Source organism: Bactrocera oleae, chromosome 2 (genome assembly GCF_042242935.1).
Source record: "Bactrocera oleae isolate idBacOlea1 chromosome 2, idBacOlea1, whole genome shotgun sequence".
NCBI lineage: Eukaryota > Metazoa > Arthropoda > Insecta > Diptera > Tephritidae > Bactrocera > Bactrocera oleae.
The window spans coordinates 94,941,263-94,959,113 of NC_091536.1; the positions used below are offsets into that span (position 1 = coordinate 94,941,263).

The 17,851-nt window shown below is 33.5% G+C and overlaps 1 protein-coding gene across 2 annotated transcripts in view; it reads right to left on the reverse strand.

Annotated features, from left to right (window-relative positions):
* Positions 1–17,851, reverse strand: part of AstA (allatostatin A) — a 42,437-nt gene that overhangs the window by 21,761 nt on the left and 2,825 nt on the right. The window contains exon 1 of one of the 2 annotated variants that reach the window (XM_014236880.3): positions 588–769. The exons of the other annotated variant lie outside the window; for it this stretch is intronic. The gene's annotated coding sequence lies outside the window, so the exon portion shown is untranslated. Of the gene's footprint in view, positions 1–587; positions 770–17,851 lie in introns of those variants that run through there. 2 annotated transcript variants of the gene reach the window in all.

Here is a 17,851-nt window from a genome sequence, read left to right on the forward strand (position 1 = left end):
CCAATAAGTTGGTGAATTAAATTCAAATATGCCTATATTCCATAAAACACACAATATTTTCAAATATAAATATCATTATATCCAGCATTTGAGGCCTAAATGTAGACAAAGAATTTTCAAAAAATGTTATTTTAAAAATAAAAAGAAAAAAGCCGTTAGGAAATAGAGGTGGGCAGATTGTATTGAATAACGTTGATTAACATATCAGCATGATTCTGCTGCTAAAAATAATAATAAAACATTTCTTTATACTTGTTTAATAAATATTTTCTGTTTCACTAAGGTTCGCGAATTGCTAAAAATTCGAATGTTTATAAAATATTTAATTACTTTGTTTTTATTTATAGTGCATGTGGCTAGTCAATTATTTGTCAATTTCAGTAAATTTAATGTTCACTCTCCTGGTTTCACCTAAGATAAAAGTAATGCTTCTTTTCTTTTTAATACCAAAAATCATTCTCTTAAATCGTTTATTTGAAACTTTGCACATTTCACAGTCATTGCACTCGAAATGCTTTAGAGCTTATTCACACTTAATCCTTAACTATTATTTCACATTTATACTTAAATTAACTGTTAATACACACCAACACAAGCGAATACAGCAAACTGTTGCTTTTTATGCTGAATATTAATTAAGACCGAATACTTGAACGGCTCTAAAGGATATTCTGCAGTGTTTTCTTTTGTTCGCACCACTTTTGACTTAGTTCTGGTTGTATTGCGTTGTTCACAGGTCAAGAGTCGTATAAGTTTTGAAGTTTCACGGTTGCAGCAGGTCCTCTTATATTCAACAGCGGCGGCCAAATGTGTTGATAACGTTGCCAGCAACGACAATAACGGTGTGAAGGCAGCTGATACTTGCTTGATACAAACACAAATACACTCGCATACGAACATACAAAAAGGCCACAGAAGTTTCATTTAGCTTTCAACTCACCACACTCACCATACTCAACACCAACACAATGAGACCGCCAATGGTTCATGTGAAAGCGTCAACGCAGGCGCTGCTTGGCACAGGTATGGCCGTCAATTGGTATGGTAGTTGGTAGAAATTTTGCTTGCAGGTTTGGCGCGCGAATTCACCTACGAGTGTTGGTAGCAACATATTGGATTAAAAATGCGCACATATTCAAATTTTGTAATGCTGAAAATTGTATTTGTATTTGTAGTTAAAGGTTTGTAACAATGCGCTATTGGTTGTGCGTTCGTGGCAGTTCGGCCTTCGTAAAATTTCACCATTGTAATTATTTTGGTATTCAATTGTTTAGTAGTATAAGTATGTTATTATTTGACAATACAAGATTTTTGCTGTCAAGGGATGTTTCAAATTTGAATTAACGGACGTAATTTTCCCTCCGAAGATATCACATATCAAATATTGCATTTTTTCCGACCAATTATTTTATTTTTGTTATAGATTGGGTGCTACTCATCGGAGAGACTTCCAAAAATTGTTTTAAGTTAGAGTAAAGTTAAAAGTGAGTTATAGTTAAAACTGTAAACGGTGTAAAATCATACAGTATTTAACTCTCTATAAATATTTTTAATGATTTTCAAAAAATTTTCATGAACGAATCTATATATCATTTGGTTTATGTGGTTGCTGTTTTTATTTTTTGACATTTCCTGAAGAAGTAAGATCTAAGATATATCTTTCCCCTCATAATTTTTCAAATAACTTTGGTAATAGGCATCCAATCAGATGGTGACCAGTCAGTATTATTAATACTAGAGAAAAGTGTATCTAAAATAAAAAAAAAAAACGTAAACTTCCGTCCAAGGTATAATATATTTCACGGTTGCATTTCTAATAGCATAAACCCTCCGCATAAAGTCCGATCTGAATAATTTATTCGGAGATTGTAGCGTTGCCTTGAACAATAATCAATGCCAAATTTCGTGAAGATATCTTGTCAAATAAAAGAACTTGATAGTGGCCCTATATCAGCGCTTCTAACTCGACTTTCGACTCAGCTCATCACGCTCACCAATTATGTATATATGTATATGTATATATAGGGTCTCCAACGTTTCATTCTGGGTGTTACAAACCTCATGGAAAACTTAATACACCGTGTTCAGAGTACAAATATTCATAAAATTTTAACGATTACCAGAACGACTACTTTGTTTTCCGGCAGTACATGTGCAGCCGAAAACCCCTGCTATATCAAGGATCAATCAAACAGCTTTACATTTGGGAGTCCACCTCTTGGAATCCTACATCTTATGTGCAGATAAATCGACTTTTCCATGTTTAATACAAAAAATAAAGACTGGCTGATGGTTGGATTGTGGGAGCTTCTTAGACCATATTCTATACTTTATTTATTCTAAGAGCCACACTAACTTGACTCAAAGCTCTAGGTAGTGGAATTTGTTAGTAGCAGTCTAATGGGAAATTTTCTAAATTTTTCAAGAGAATAATTATATAAATAAAAGAGAAACTTTAGAGTATAAAGCTGTTGAAAAATTAATCCCAGTTATATTTTTAGTTCAAGGAACAACACTGGTTGTTTATATAATATCAATAAGTCAAAGCAATATAAAGTTGTCTTCACAACAGTTCCATAAAAATGTGTGGAAAAGTTGTTACGGCTTAATAACTGTATATTTGCGGTTTTTAATATGAACAATAAGAACTTTTGTGATTTCAAAAAAACAAAAAGTGCAATCAATAGCACAATACAAATGTACGCTTCAGTAGAAACCACATATTGCAATTATAGACATCTTAACTTTTTTAGTTTCACCACCAATATCCATGGGAATATCAGTTTTCCTCCATTATTGAATATAAGGATATGCATGTGTTACTAAACTTAGTAGTGCTATTACCTACATATTAAAATAGGTAAATTTTAATATTTAGACCATAAGACCGAGTTGAAATTTCAGTCACAAAGCGTCCTACAAATGAGGACGTCAGAGGCAAAAAGTTTGGAAATCGCGGCTGTGGAAAATGTCCGAGGTGTTGACGCCTTCATCTCTGTGAGAATCGAAAGGTTCTATTCTTCGCAATTATGCGTGTTGGTGTCTCATTCGTGCGTCATTGCTTACTTTTATATGGATGTGCAAATACAGTATGTTGGCGAATAAATAAGAGCAAGGAGTTAGAATGCAGTTTGTTTATTATTTAGGTAACGGCTTTTGTCCTTCTAATAGAAGTTAAGTATCGTATAAAAATCGATTAAAAGCAGACAATAAGGGAATATTAGGTGCTGGTTTGCAATAATTACATATTTTTTGAAGTATGTTTGAGCAGCTTCTTCAACTTGCCTATTTGTATTCTCAAAGAATTTCTGACTATCTGTTTTGGAACTAATTATATGTGATGCAAACTCCTTTTGAAGCGCTTTTAGCTAACTCTTCTGCATGTCTAGGAAAAATATACACCTGAACGGAATATTAGAACATGAAGGCACCTCAATGAACACACTTACAGTGAAATTTCCAAAAAAATCGAATTTTTTATTCTTGCATAAATCGATAGTCATACCTTCAAAAATATAATACTAAAGTTTTAAATGAATTTTCCAAATATTATTTGAGTTACAGTCTTCTAACGTGTTCGGTTCGTTAGGGAATTTCGGTCATCTGCATCGGTTATTTTTAAATGAAATTTTTTCGAAACTGCTTTTTTCAAATTACTTGACTGATTTCTTGGATACAAATAATCTAATCACTATCAAATTTTTTCTGCACATTCTATATAAGCATACTTGTACATACAATGATATTTCTTAACAAATATTGAATTTAGGCAGGGCAAAATTATTAAAATTTTGGGTGAAAATAAACTTTTTGTTTAAAACGCCGCCATTTTGTCAATTTTTTACTTTTTTCGATCGTAGTTCATTAATACAATATCTTCCAGTAGATAATTTTTGTTCTTTGGTTTCATCCACGGAGAAACCAGGAATCACTGCAGCAGTGGAGAGCCCTTTTTAACACCCTCGGAGATAGAAAAACTTTACTTTGTATTCTTTAACACCCAACAACAAATTTTAAAACAATTGGTAAAGTATATTTAAGTTTTCAAAAATTTCCATTTTAGGTTGTCACGCCAGACGTGCCTCTTAAATCGTGTGGCAGGTTTCTCCAGTTTGATATATGTGTAACAATCTTTGTCAGTCAGAGGGTAGAGAACACGTGGACTCTTTGTAATACATATATGAGAACATCATAGAAGCCTAAAACAAAATTTTTTTTTAAAATTCCAAATTTAAAGAAAGCTGTAATAAACGTAGACTATTATGGTACTCGACTTAGAGATAAAGCGCGCCTCTTGTCCTTTAATTGCCACTGTTTCTACAAGTTTGTCTCACACTGTATCCAATGGTGTGCTTACATGCTATTAGCAAGGCACGCGGCGATGCTCATTGTTTTCACCTAACCACACCAACTCACGTATGAGCAATGACAAATGCACAAAGAAAACTAAATAAAGCGCACAAAGTGGTGGAGTAAGGATGGAAATTTAATCGAGGATGCTCCACATTAAGTACGTGTTGCACTAAGTGTGGCGAATGTTTCTGCTTCTATTGCTTGGCCGGCTTACCATTTTTGCAGAAATCTACAATTTATCTTGAATCTTATGGCGTCTTTAATTCTGTCAGGCGACAACATTGTGATAGCAACAAAGCGTTGTAGGTCAGGGCAAGTGTGCTTGAGAAAAAGGCCTTTTTACCCTTTTCATGTGTAAAAATGTCGCGGCATGTATAATGAAAAAATTGCAAAAAAAAACAAATAGTGCGAAAACAAAGAAAAGAATTTGTTATATGTAAATGTGACGTGCAACGGGAGTTAGTGGGCGGCAAATACGCAAACGCGACTGATAACAAATGTTGGCAATGAGAGAGACAAGAATGCGCTTCTGACGGTTTGAATAACAAATGTGGACAAATGTAATACACGCACACACACACACACGCTCTCTACATACACGTAAAGTATCAATAAAAGAACGCAAATATATTATATAACACTTTATGGGCATACACATACAAACACATATATACTTGCATATCATACATACAATCATCACCATTACACACATCCTTGCTGAAACCAATTTGGCTAACGGCAACAAGTCGCCTCTCTTCGAGTTTGGTACTGTTGCAGTTGTTGTTGTTGTAGCGCTCAGCCTGCGCACATTACAAACCACAAACGGCAAGTTCATTCGGCGCATTTTTCTTTACCATATTCCACACTTGATTGCTGTCAACTTAGCAAGCCTAATGACACCGCCTCAGCAATTGTTGATCTATGGCATACTTACGAGCTGGCATTCAAACAAATGCACCAAACATGTCCACAAATGTACCCATATACGCATAATAATATACATGTATACATGATAAACCCTCTAACTTCGTCACACGTAAGCACGTTAGCCGTGTTGCACTAATGCTAAGTACGGTCCTTTATTACGTGTGCGTTGGTTTTTTGTAAGGGACTTCAGCTTTTTTGCTTAAATTTTGTTTTTGTTTTGGCACATCTTTTTCGACAAGTCTAAACAATCCATTCCGTTCATATTGCTATTTAGGCGCATTCGTATTTTGTAAGCAAGGTATGCGCCTAAATAGCAGAATCGATATTCTATATATATTGATTAGGTTCGACTTTGCTATAAATCTGAATCTTACATGAGAGCAGATGAAGGACTGAATACTTGCTAAATATATAGAAACTATGTATATGTAAACATCAGTGTTACAATAATTTTTGTCATGTGATTCCTTGTGCTTTAATATTTCCGGGTCGAAATGCTTCAATGAAGGGAGAACACGGTCTGATAAATTGACATTTTTTGCAAACTATTTGTAGAATGGGAAAATTCATAAATATAAAGTATATTTTTTCGAACTCTTTGCAGCTGAGCACAGTAAAACAGCTGGTACGTTCTTCACTTTTCAAAAGACTTCTGTATAAAATTTACTTCGAGAATGGATTTGAGTAAACCTCATTCGAAATTTAAGTATATGATAAGAAAGGCAAACAGATTGCAGGTAAGCGTTAGACAACATAAATGACTCAACACACATCGCATAGGAAGATATAAGAATAAGTTTGTAAAAAATACCAGCACTTTGTAAGTATATTTATGAACGCTTTTCGTAAATTCCTGATGCTTTAAGACATACGTGGGTGTAAGAATCATGGTTACGTGCGTAGCTTAACTGGGGTAAAATCTAGATATACAAAGTTATGCCCATATATCTCTGAGAAACTATTCAGAACTACTAAATTTCATTCCTCTATTTAGACCCATTTAGATCATAGATGTGGTTCAAATATGGTTTTGATATGGTCAGCGTAAAACTCTTGCGGTCAAATACCAATTGGTTTCTCAAAATAAAGGGTTTAGGTATTCACAATTTTTAATTTTTAAATTGTACTTCGGCCATGCAAATATCGTTTTTACAGTTGAAAAAGTTTTAAATAAGCAAAACAACAAAATCTATACAAAAACTTGCAAAGACGCAAAAAATGTCATTTCAAGGGTTTAACATCGTCACAATCCAGCTGCTGTAATGGTTTGGTGGGGAGTCCCCTTTAAAGGCGTTACACTTCTTCACTTCTGTGTAAAATATGTTAAAACTGGGACAAAAGTGTACCAGCAGGATGTTTTAGAAGGAGTGGTAAGGCAGTGAAGCAATATTCTGTTCGATAAAGAGCATTGAATCTTCCAGCAAGATTCTGCTCCAGCATATAAGGCAAAAACCATCCAGATTTGAATCCATTAAACTACAGTTTGTGTTCAGAGTTGAAGACCATAGTTTGTCAAATACAACACATATATTTGGACAGTCTCAATTCAACCAAATCTTTGGTTCGAACAGCGCCGGTAAAACCAAGAGAAACTCTGCATGCCGCTATTGATCAATGGTACATAGAACCGTTTGAGGGTTTGTATGAAAGCAAAAGGTGACCATTTCAAATAAAAGTTTGTACGTCATTCATTTAATATATGAGTTATTAAATAAAATTCACTGAATTAAAAAATGTAGTATAATTTAAATTTTATAAGGCCATAACTTGTAACAGTACTTATGACAGGACAAAGTCTATACGTATAATTAGGATCGAACTCAGGTGCAGCTGAGCGGAAAATCACTTCTAATTAGAACGCAGTTAAAACAGTTTCAAATCCAAAATTTAATAATTTCTTAAAAATAGGCTTGTTGATTCCATAATCACCCAAACATGAAATCAAATAATTCATTACCTCAGCAGAGTATATTTAGGTATGCGTAGTATTATATTATAAATATGTACACACATATATAAAAACCAATGAGCATCGCTTTCAGCTGTGGTAGAAAAACTAAACCAAATATTGCATAATTCGTTAGCTTCAAGTGTAATAATCACACACATATATCCATATAAATAATGAATATAATGAGCAATAGCGATTGGTTCGTTGGCTGGGCTCTTGGGAAATTTATGAACCTGTTCCGGTGAGTCAAACACCAGCTGTATTTTGTCTGTTATTGGATAAGCGAATATTACAAAACAAAATTATCGATATGGGTATTCAAACCGAACATGTTAATCTGGTAATTCGTTAGTTGATACTGCGTTAAAACACTTAACTGTGAACGAACCGTTTGCTTTATCTCAGTTGTGTGGTAAATTTTGTTTCAAAACAGCTGATTCAATTTTAGTACATACTGGTACTTACTTTTTGAAAATGTGTATACAATTTTTTTGTAGCGAGCAGCAAATGTATTATTTCGCAATGAATCAAATAAACTTTTTAGGCAACGACGCAAAATAAACAGCTGATTTTATGTTACCAAGTAACGAAAATATTGTCAACCTTGCCGGACTAGTACTTCGTTACTCGTTAGAACGACAATCTGTTAATTTTACAAAAACAAAATGCACGTAACCGAATAACGACTAACGCATTAACAAAGCTGCTGTGAATACCCCAAATATCTCTTTCTTTATACGAGTATATATTTATACCCTGCACAGGGGATATTAAGTTTGCCACGATGTTTGTAACACCCAAAATAATCAGGAGTCGAGCTAAGTCAATTTAGTCGTATCCGTCTGCCTGTTCGTCCCTCAGCTTTTGAGATATCGATCTGAAATTTTGGACCCGTCCTTTTCTCACTAAGAAGCTGCTCAGAGCTTAGAGCGGTCGATATCGGGCAATTATAACATATAGCTGCCATACAAACTGAATGATCGGAGTAAAGTGTTGTATGGAAAAATTTTTCATTTGACGTGATATCTTCATGAAATTTGGTATGGGTTATTGTCCAAGGCAACGGTGCAAGCTGCGAAGAAATTGTTCAGATCGAGCTATAGTGAGCTTATAATTGAAATACAAACTGCCCCATCAAAGTTCTTGTAAGGAATCTTTTGTACTATTTATGGAGAGTATTATAAGTTCGGTGCAGCCGAAGTTAACGTTTTTTCTAGTTTGTTGTCGTTTTAATTGGCGATGAGGAGGTGAAGATTTATTGCATGCAACAATTATCGTCGCACATTTCGATATGCTAATATTTTGTTATACTATATGCCGATATCTACATACATATAATACATATTTACAGGCGTATGTGTAAGCACCATAAATTTTGTTTGCAGTAGATTTAACTAGTGTCCTTTGCTGTTGTTGCTCATTTGATGAATTTCGTTATAACGTATTAGGAATTAGTTCTCTTATGATGAGAACCTGCGAAGTCAAAGCATTCAAATGCAATATGATGAAAGTGATGGAAAATGTGCATATGTAACTTGCTACTTGCTAAAATAGCTCAACTCAAAATAAGAAGGGCTAGGAAGGAAAACTTGTTTTTCTTCATTCTATCACTTCAAGAGTCGTTATTAGACAAAATTGTGAATAGATTATAATAAATTATATAGGGTATATGGGCCTAGAATAATGTCTGCATCAATTTATTTCGTGTTTATGATCAGATTACGTTATTATAAAGAAAATATGTATACTTATCTTCATTTAAATATCGTTAAAATTGTTCCGTATAAAGTCAACCATACGCCAGATATGGGTTTGAAAATTTATGATCAAATTTCGCTTATCAGTCGTTAGGAGTTGACACCACGTTAGGGATACTAATCTATATTTCTATATAATTGTTCTATGTATTGATCTATTGTAAAGTGAACAATAAAAAATGTTGAGAAGTAAAGAAGTTTCCATACATGAACGTAATTTTTATCGTTCAGTTTGTATGGCAGCTATATGCTATAGTGCTCCGATATCAGCGCTTCCGACAAATGAGCGCTTAATCGACTCAGGTCGTCTTGCTGATCATATATATATATATACTTTATATGATCTGCGACGTTTCCTACTCTCAAATTAGTTGATATGAAAATTCAATATTATGGTTTTATGATATCTTATGACACAACCTTCCTACATTTGTTGCTCCCCCTCAATGATGGCACAAAATTGAATACGTCACTAATATAGCTTAAACACCTACGTACAAGCTAATGAGATTTATGGTCGATATGTTCATGTGATCACAAATTGCAATGATGTCTCTTTCCGGTTAGAAACACAAATAAAGACGCCCCCAAACATGGAGTGGAAAACAATTAAGTTTATCAAATCGATAATTCACATTACCAGAAAATTATTTTGATATTAAAATAACCTTGAAATACTCGTTTAATTTATTCGAAACATACGTTTTTGATTCACTGTTTCATAATAAAGAAACAATCAGTTAAGGGATCATCTGATAGAACATAACTTGAGGAGCTTAGCATAAAATATATTGAAAATATATTGGGCGTTACATTGTCATAATGGTTCGAAAGGCATTTTATTGGTAAATACGAAATTGATTCGCTATAAAGGTTTATCATGTTAAATTAAATTGATTTACTATTTTTGTTGTGCTCAATACTTTGTTGTTAAAATTGCGAGCAGAGATCCTTTCATGTATATGTTTGGTATTACCTTCGAGAGAAATAATTGCTGGAACTTGCTAGTAATAGTACAATAATATATGTTATTCTATATCTTATAAAAAAACTCCTTTCGTTTTTTAAATTTATTTGCAAATGCCAGTCCATTTCTGTTATACCAAATATTTGCTCTACTCGAAGACTGCTAAAATGATAATCTGAACCAAATCGTACTGTCGTAAGCCTTTTTAACGGATAAATTAGTCTGCAGTATTTACTCGATATTGTATTTTACTTGTTGAACTCAATAATATTTGAACTGTGGGATCCAAACTTTCTTGAAAAATTCTATAATCATCTTTAAGGGCCTCTTATCATTCTAGTCTAGATATATAACTTTTAGGTAATTTTTAAAGTGTCATAAAAAAAGGCAATCAATATTTTTACTATTGATTTTTTTTATGAGTTATTTATAAATGTTCCAAGAGTACAGAAAAAATTTAAAAAAAAAAAATGCAGAAATAAAATACCATCAGTTCAGTTTGTCAGTATAGATGTTAAACTGAGAATTCTAATTGAGCATAATGGATATAATGTTTTATATTACTGCTAATGACTTTTTTCTTTTACTTATCGGATATATACATACATATACAATATGTACGCTAAATAGTTTCTTAAGAGTCCTTAGTAATACTCCTTAGTGTCCATTCAGTTATGATTTTATCATCAACTAATTACCTTCTTCTTCGGTCTTCTCTGAAAGTTTTACTGTTGTGTCACAAAGTGAAGATACTTAGAGTAGATACACTTGTCACTCTAATCATGGTTAGATACTACGACCTGAGTAAAGATGAAATAGACAATAATATTTTCTACATAGGGGAAGAGATCACTGCTGTTGTAGAGAACACATATGTATGTAAGTATATACATATATCATCCTCATAACCTCAAACCTAACCTAAACTATGCGTTTCACTAGCAATTTAATTTTAAAAACCACTAATTCATTTATAACAAGTGGCGGCTTATTCATCATCTACTCAGAATGTATAACTTAATGACATTTTCACCGCTGCATCAATAGCGAAATCAATTAGTTTTATTGCGACAAGAAATCAGCATAAATTTGCTTCCCACTTTGGACCGCCAACGGAGATTTAGTTGCGATTATCATGGCGCTTAAGAATTATTCACTGAACATTTTTTGTTTTCAATTTAACGCACAATGTTTGTTTGTGTGAGTGTGTATTGTAATATGAAAATATCCAAATGGCCAACAATGATTTAGTCATCGTTGCAGTTTTATAACTGCGCTTAGACAGCAATAATTACACGATTTTCATAAGTAATGACGCCCACACGCGGCGCTGGCGCTTTTGCAGCGTCAGTGAAGAAATAAAAAATCATTTATTGTTGAGTACAAATGAGTATGTTGAAAAAGCATTACAGTATTGGCATATGCTCCTACATATATACCCAGTTTTATATTTATTACCGATATGGATATATCTGATATAAATTAAGAAAATGAAGACTTCAAAGGTTCGTTAATAAATGTTTAATTTTATAATAACACAATATGAGAGTGTGAGAATTATAAATAAAGGGTGTTTTTAAGAGTATATAAGTTATATTTCAAATAAAATCCGGACTAATGAATGATATAAATAATACTTTGACTTTACCGGTTTGCAATTTTGGTCTTACAATAAAGAATTTTCGCCATATGACCATTGCAACTGAGCTTAATGAAGTCAATGTCCCATTCGCACTACTTAACAGTGTAGATGGTTTCATCTTACTAATAACCGACATGTTTGTCATAACTGGCATATAAGCATATCCTATTGCAATGACAAAGGTGGCGAGTTGGAAGGTACATTTCCTCTTGATATTATTCGGTCGAAAAAAGTGTGTAAGGTGACAGTTTAATCCACAGTATGGCTTGTTGAATCATCCTGATGGACCTATTTAGTGCTTTGAAGGCTAATATTGATATAGGAAGCCATAAAGACACAAATGATTTGTCTGTAGTGGTCATGATTTCGGTAACGTTAGCTCCATCTTCAGGATTAAAAAGGTCGAGACTAATAGCTACGACATAAAAACCACAACAGGCAGTTATTTTTCTTGGATATAAGGGATAGAAAGAAGTACTTCGGTTATCGTAACTTGCCATCGATAATCAGGACTTATCTTCGATCCTAGCTTTCGACTAGCATTAAAAACTTACTAAAACTCGGCGGATAATGACAAACAAGCGAATGTACTTATGTCATGAATAAACTTCGTATAAGTTGACCGTGTGGAAATGGATGAATTGCTTCAATTCCTAAGTGTTTAGATTTTTGTACTAGATTGAAAGCTTTATTTGGCATAGCTAGAATGATCTGATTTAGATTGATTATGTCCAGTTTTATTTGATAACTTGTTAGCACTTTGAAGGTAAAATTCCACAAGGTTTTCTTGGGGGGAGAAAAACATTTTGTCATCGGCAAGAACAGGTAGTAATCACTTGATGACAGATCCTAACTGTCATATACTTTAATGTATGGCGTATTTTCTCTTTGTTGATGTCCATCTTTGACACGTGTTCAAACATTGCTGATTCAAGCAATAACAAAACTATTTTAAGATTTTATTAGTAGGAAATCTTGTTTTTCTAACACCATTTACCATTTGTACAACTCGAGACTGCTAAAGTAATCTATTTGAATAATGAATTTCTTTTTACTAGAAATTGTGAATAATTGAATTCAAAATAAACCGAACTGACTACTTTTAAATTCAAGCAACATTTATTTTGGAATGCCTTATTTAATTAAAAAATTTTAACCTACAAATTTTCGTGTCTAAAATTTTTCCTTTCATCACAATGTGCTTTTCGTACGCTCCGTTCTCACTTCATCTTCACTTTCTTTATTTGTGAGCTTACACTTAAAAGCTTGAGCTTCATTTTCCACTCAAAAGTCATGTGGAAAATTGAGTGGCAACAGGTTGTCAATGTGTGAAAATAAGTCTCATATTCACTGCCCACTCGCAGATCCAAGCAATGCGATTCTACATTTACAATCTTGCTAACTTTTATCAAAACACATTAGAGAGTTACAGAACGATTATATATGTGTCACATGCGATGTAAAAGAAAACGAATGAAATAAAAAACTTTGGGTCCGAAGCGAGAGATTAAGAATACAAGCAATAACGCGAGAGAGCGCTTAAGAGAAATAGAGGAGAGGAGAAAGAGTGTGTGTGTTTTTCAAAAGTTGTTCTTGAACAAGATCAACAAATTAATGGTCGGCCGAACGCTTCGCCCACTGCGCCTCCATCCATATATAGTTATTTGAGTATGTAGTAGTGCTGCGGTCGCTGTTTACTCGTAAATGGGCGACAGTAAATATGGGTCAACACAATCAGGCTAAATTATACAAACGTTACAAGTGTTTTTGTGTGTAGGTGTGAAAATGTTTGTAATAGAAGACATTGTGGCAGCACAAATCATCACTAGTTCCTTTACAACCACTTTTGGGACTATTTTTGAACAAGTGTGGTGGTTGAATAAAAAAAAAAGTTTGAAATGAAAAGTGGCATACGAATTGATTGGTTCATAGGTACTACGCTGGTATTTCAAATAACATAAAGCAAATCGGATGAACCGAAAATAAGGGTACAAGCTCTTTTAAAAATAAGATGTGCTCACCTTAGTCAGATTTAGTGACAACATAAGTCATATTATCCTACCAGAAACAAGTGGTATATTTATGTCTAAAGATTTTGTATATAATATTTCTAAGTCAATTTAAATGATATAACTCTCCTACGAAAACTTTTTAAATCTAACATTTTGAAAACCGCTAAAAACATAGGCAATTAATGAGATTCAATTTTAAAATAATCAAGATCAATTATTTTTTTATACCATGCTTTTTTTTTTAAAAAAGAGAGCTTAATACTTTAGATACAAAAAAAAAATTAAATTGGTCTACTACTAATCTAAAATAAACTAGTTTCTCTGTACACCAGATGTACTCCGATTTTTGTTTTGGTTATAACAAAAGTAGGTACGTATTTACATATACATATGTATGTTTGTGTATAAGTATTGACATTTACTGTAATATAATATATGTGTATATGTATTTGATCTTTTTTATTGGGTATTATAAATACTCACTCGTCTGCAAGAAGAAAAGAGAAAACTTGAAGTTCAACGAAAATGTTTATGTTGGACGATTAGGTGAATGTGGTGAATGAAAGTGATCTTACTGCCACTTGATTGAAAGCGAGACCATTCTCATATAACATACCGTTATGCTAATTGCATAGCGATCTGGCTTGGTGGTTAAGCTGTGGTGATATGCTTTGTAGCGGGGAATACAGTAGTTCTTTAGGCATTGTGAAATGCGTGTGTGTGTGTGTGTATTTGTGAGCATATAAAAATGGTTCTTCGACTGGTTGCAAGCTAAAATGCCCCAAAAGGAAATTCTATTTTTGTTTATTGAAAAAGAGAATGTTATTAATAATAGTATGAACATAAATGGGTGAAACCAAATATTTTAAACTCCGATATTACATAAGAATCAGACCGAAAAAACTTATTTAACTGACCTGGTATACTGACGGTTCCCTGGCGTTTTTCGAGATTTTTGATGTAATGCTTCACTTAAAGTGGTCCCTTAATTTAGCCAAGTTAACATACATAACACAAGCTCTTTGCTGTCCAAGAAGCTGCTCATTGCTCGGAATCGCCGAAGTCAGATCACCATAAGATATAGGATATAGCTACCATACAAACTGATCGATCGAAATAAAGTCCTTGTATGGAACATTTTTTATTTGAAAAAATATCTTCATGAAATTTGGCAGGGATTATGGTCCAAGGTATCTACGAACAAATTGCTCAGATCTAACCACTTATATACTAAATATGCTGCCATTTAAGCTAACCGATCAAAATCAAAAGATCCTTTTTCCTTAGTACGTAACTTTATATAGATTTGAATGTTGTTTATATCATAAAACGTGGATAAAAAGAACTTACAAACATGTTTTTAGATTGCTCTGTTGCTACAATAACGACAGAAATCAAAAAATGTGTCGCTTCTTTATGTGGCGATAGCTGTGAGCTTTAAAATATTGTTCGCTAAGCAAACTCTTTTAATTTTTAAATTTTTTACAAAGTATTTAAAAAAAATTTACCGTGTTACAGCGCTACCTAGTGTTTAAAATTTACTTGAAGAAAAATTTCCTATAGGGTTCTTCTATTTGCGGTGTATATAAAAATATACAACTAAAATATCACATTTACAAGCAGTGTTTTATTTTATTGCTTGCTGTTGGCGATAGCAGAGAATTTGACCATAAATTTCACCGTTGCTCCCTTCAGCCTCTTCTTCCGCACCTCTACAATACCTTTCTCTGCACTTTGGCGTTTACTTCATTCAAGTGTTTGTATATACATACATCTGTATGTACACATATATTGATATTATTTATCATGTGTATATTACGTTTGTGCTTTTGCTTTCCCTTCGCATTCGTTGAAAGGGAAGATCGACGCAGCAACAAGAATATACTAGTGAAACATAAAAAAGGAAATAAAACCCACTGACACAGTTTCTATGCTTGAATTTATTAACTCAAAGTTCTCGGTTGTTTTTTGTATTCATGCATGCAGATCTGTGTATGTATGTACATACATATGTAGTCGCGTGAGTGCACCTATTTGCGGCCCTCAGCAAATTTGGGCGTGTGAATAAATTAGAACCAGAATTAGCACCCAAAGAGCAAAGAAAAAATTAAAAAGCATACAAAAATTGTAAAAAAGAAAGTACATATTTGGATTAGCGGCATTAAAATCGCTTGTATGTGTGTGCGTGTAGACATATGATTTTGAAGTCATAAATATTTTAGTAATTTTAATTTTGCTCCACATATTTTTTAATAAGCACTATGCTGATATATATTTTTATTTCACTATATACTTTTTGTTGCATTTTTTTTTCTTTTTAGCGCATTTCGTAGTTATTCTGCTCTTGATTGCAGCGATTAACTGTATTTATAAGCGAGTGTGCTTAGGTGTGTGTGTGCATGTAGTATATGTATTTGTGCATTGTAGAATACCCAGTCATAAGGAATTTATGCATCATTTATTTATCTATTAATATATTTTAATTTACGTTAAAGAATTATGAATTTTTAATAATAATTTCATATACCCTATTCAGGGTATTTAGATTTATATCGTAATACAGTTGGCAAATAAATTAGTTGGTCGTAGTCTTCACTTACTATTAAAATCGAGCATAATCCTTTAAAAATTGCCTGAATATACTGCTTTGGTGCAAACATTTTCTTACATTGCAAGGAAAATTATTTTAGAATACAAGTTTCCTGATGGCACGTAGCAAGTGAGATCCAAAAGAAACGCAACGGCAAATTCTGATTACAAATCTATACAAAACAAGTAAGGAAGGGCTAAGTTCGGATGTAACCGAACATTTTATACTCTCGCAAAGTCAAATGGTATACTCGTCTGAGATTTCTTTGTGGATTGGCTGATATTTTCGGTAGAAGGTCAACTATAGGCACTGGGGTCCATATATTTAGTATTTAGGGGCTTGATCAGTTTTGGTTCGATTTAGACAATTTTTGGTCACAAGGTGGCATACATTAAACGTATTATTCACGCAAAGTTTTACCCCGATATAATTATTGTTGCCTGATTTGCATAGTGGAAAGTGAAATAATCAGATGGAATTTAAAATGGTGTTATATGGAAAGTAGGCGTGGTTGTAGTCCGATTTCGCCCATTTTTGCACTGTGACATAGAAACATGAAAAGAACGTTATGCACCGAATTTGGTTGAAATCGGTTAAGCAGATCTCAAGATATGGGTTTTCACCTAAAAGTGGGCTGTGCCACGCCCACTGTCTAATTTTGAACGCGGTTCCTATAAAGTCATCTCATACCATCCCAGAGATAAAATTTAATGACTCTGGCGTGTTTAGTGCTTGATTTATCGCGCTTTTAGTAGTTTTTAACAGTACCGTTATATGGGGAGTGGGCGGAGTTGCCACCCGATTTCAACTATTTTCACACCATCAATAGAAGTGCTAAAAATATTTGCTTCCAGTGAATTTTGTTATTATAGCATTAGCGGTTTAGGAGATATGCACATTAAACCTATTAGAGGCGGGACCACGCCCACTTTTTTAAAAAAAATTTTAACTGCAGATGCCCCTCCCTAATGTGATCCTGTGTACCAAATAACAGTCTTGTATCTTATTGCGGAGCTTAGTTATGGCAAGTTATTTGTTTTTGATTAATGGCGTTTTGTGGGCGTGGCTGTGGTCCGATTACGCCCATCTGCAATACCAACCGTCTCACGGTACCATGAAACATGTCTACCAAGTTTCATAAAGATATCTCAATTTTTACTCAAGTTAGAGCTTGCACGGACGGACGGACAGACGGACAGACGGACGGACAGACGGACGGACGGACAGACAGTCACCCGGATTTCAACTCGTCTCTTCATCCTGATCATTTATATATATATAACCCTATATCTAACTCGATTAGTTTTAGGTGATACAAACAACCGTTAGGTGAACAAAACTATTATACTCTGTAGCAACAGGTTGCGAGAGTATAAAAACATAGATGCGTCTGTTTTTTGTTGTATAAGGAATTTCAAGCAATCATGAGATATGCTAAAAGCTGAGGATAACCTTTACTGATAGGTAAAATTAAACGTTCGGTTGTGGCCAAGATAAGCCATAAATACTTCAAGCATTTTTCTGAAAGTTAATTACTTTCAAAATCAGCTTCAAGCAACGTTCGAAAGAAATACCTACTTACATATGTATATAATATATACATATATACATTAAGGCTTAAATAAAGAGGAGCTTTGATAAGTTCTTAGCTA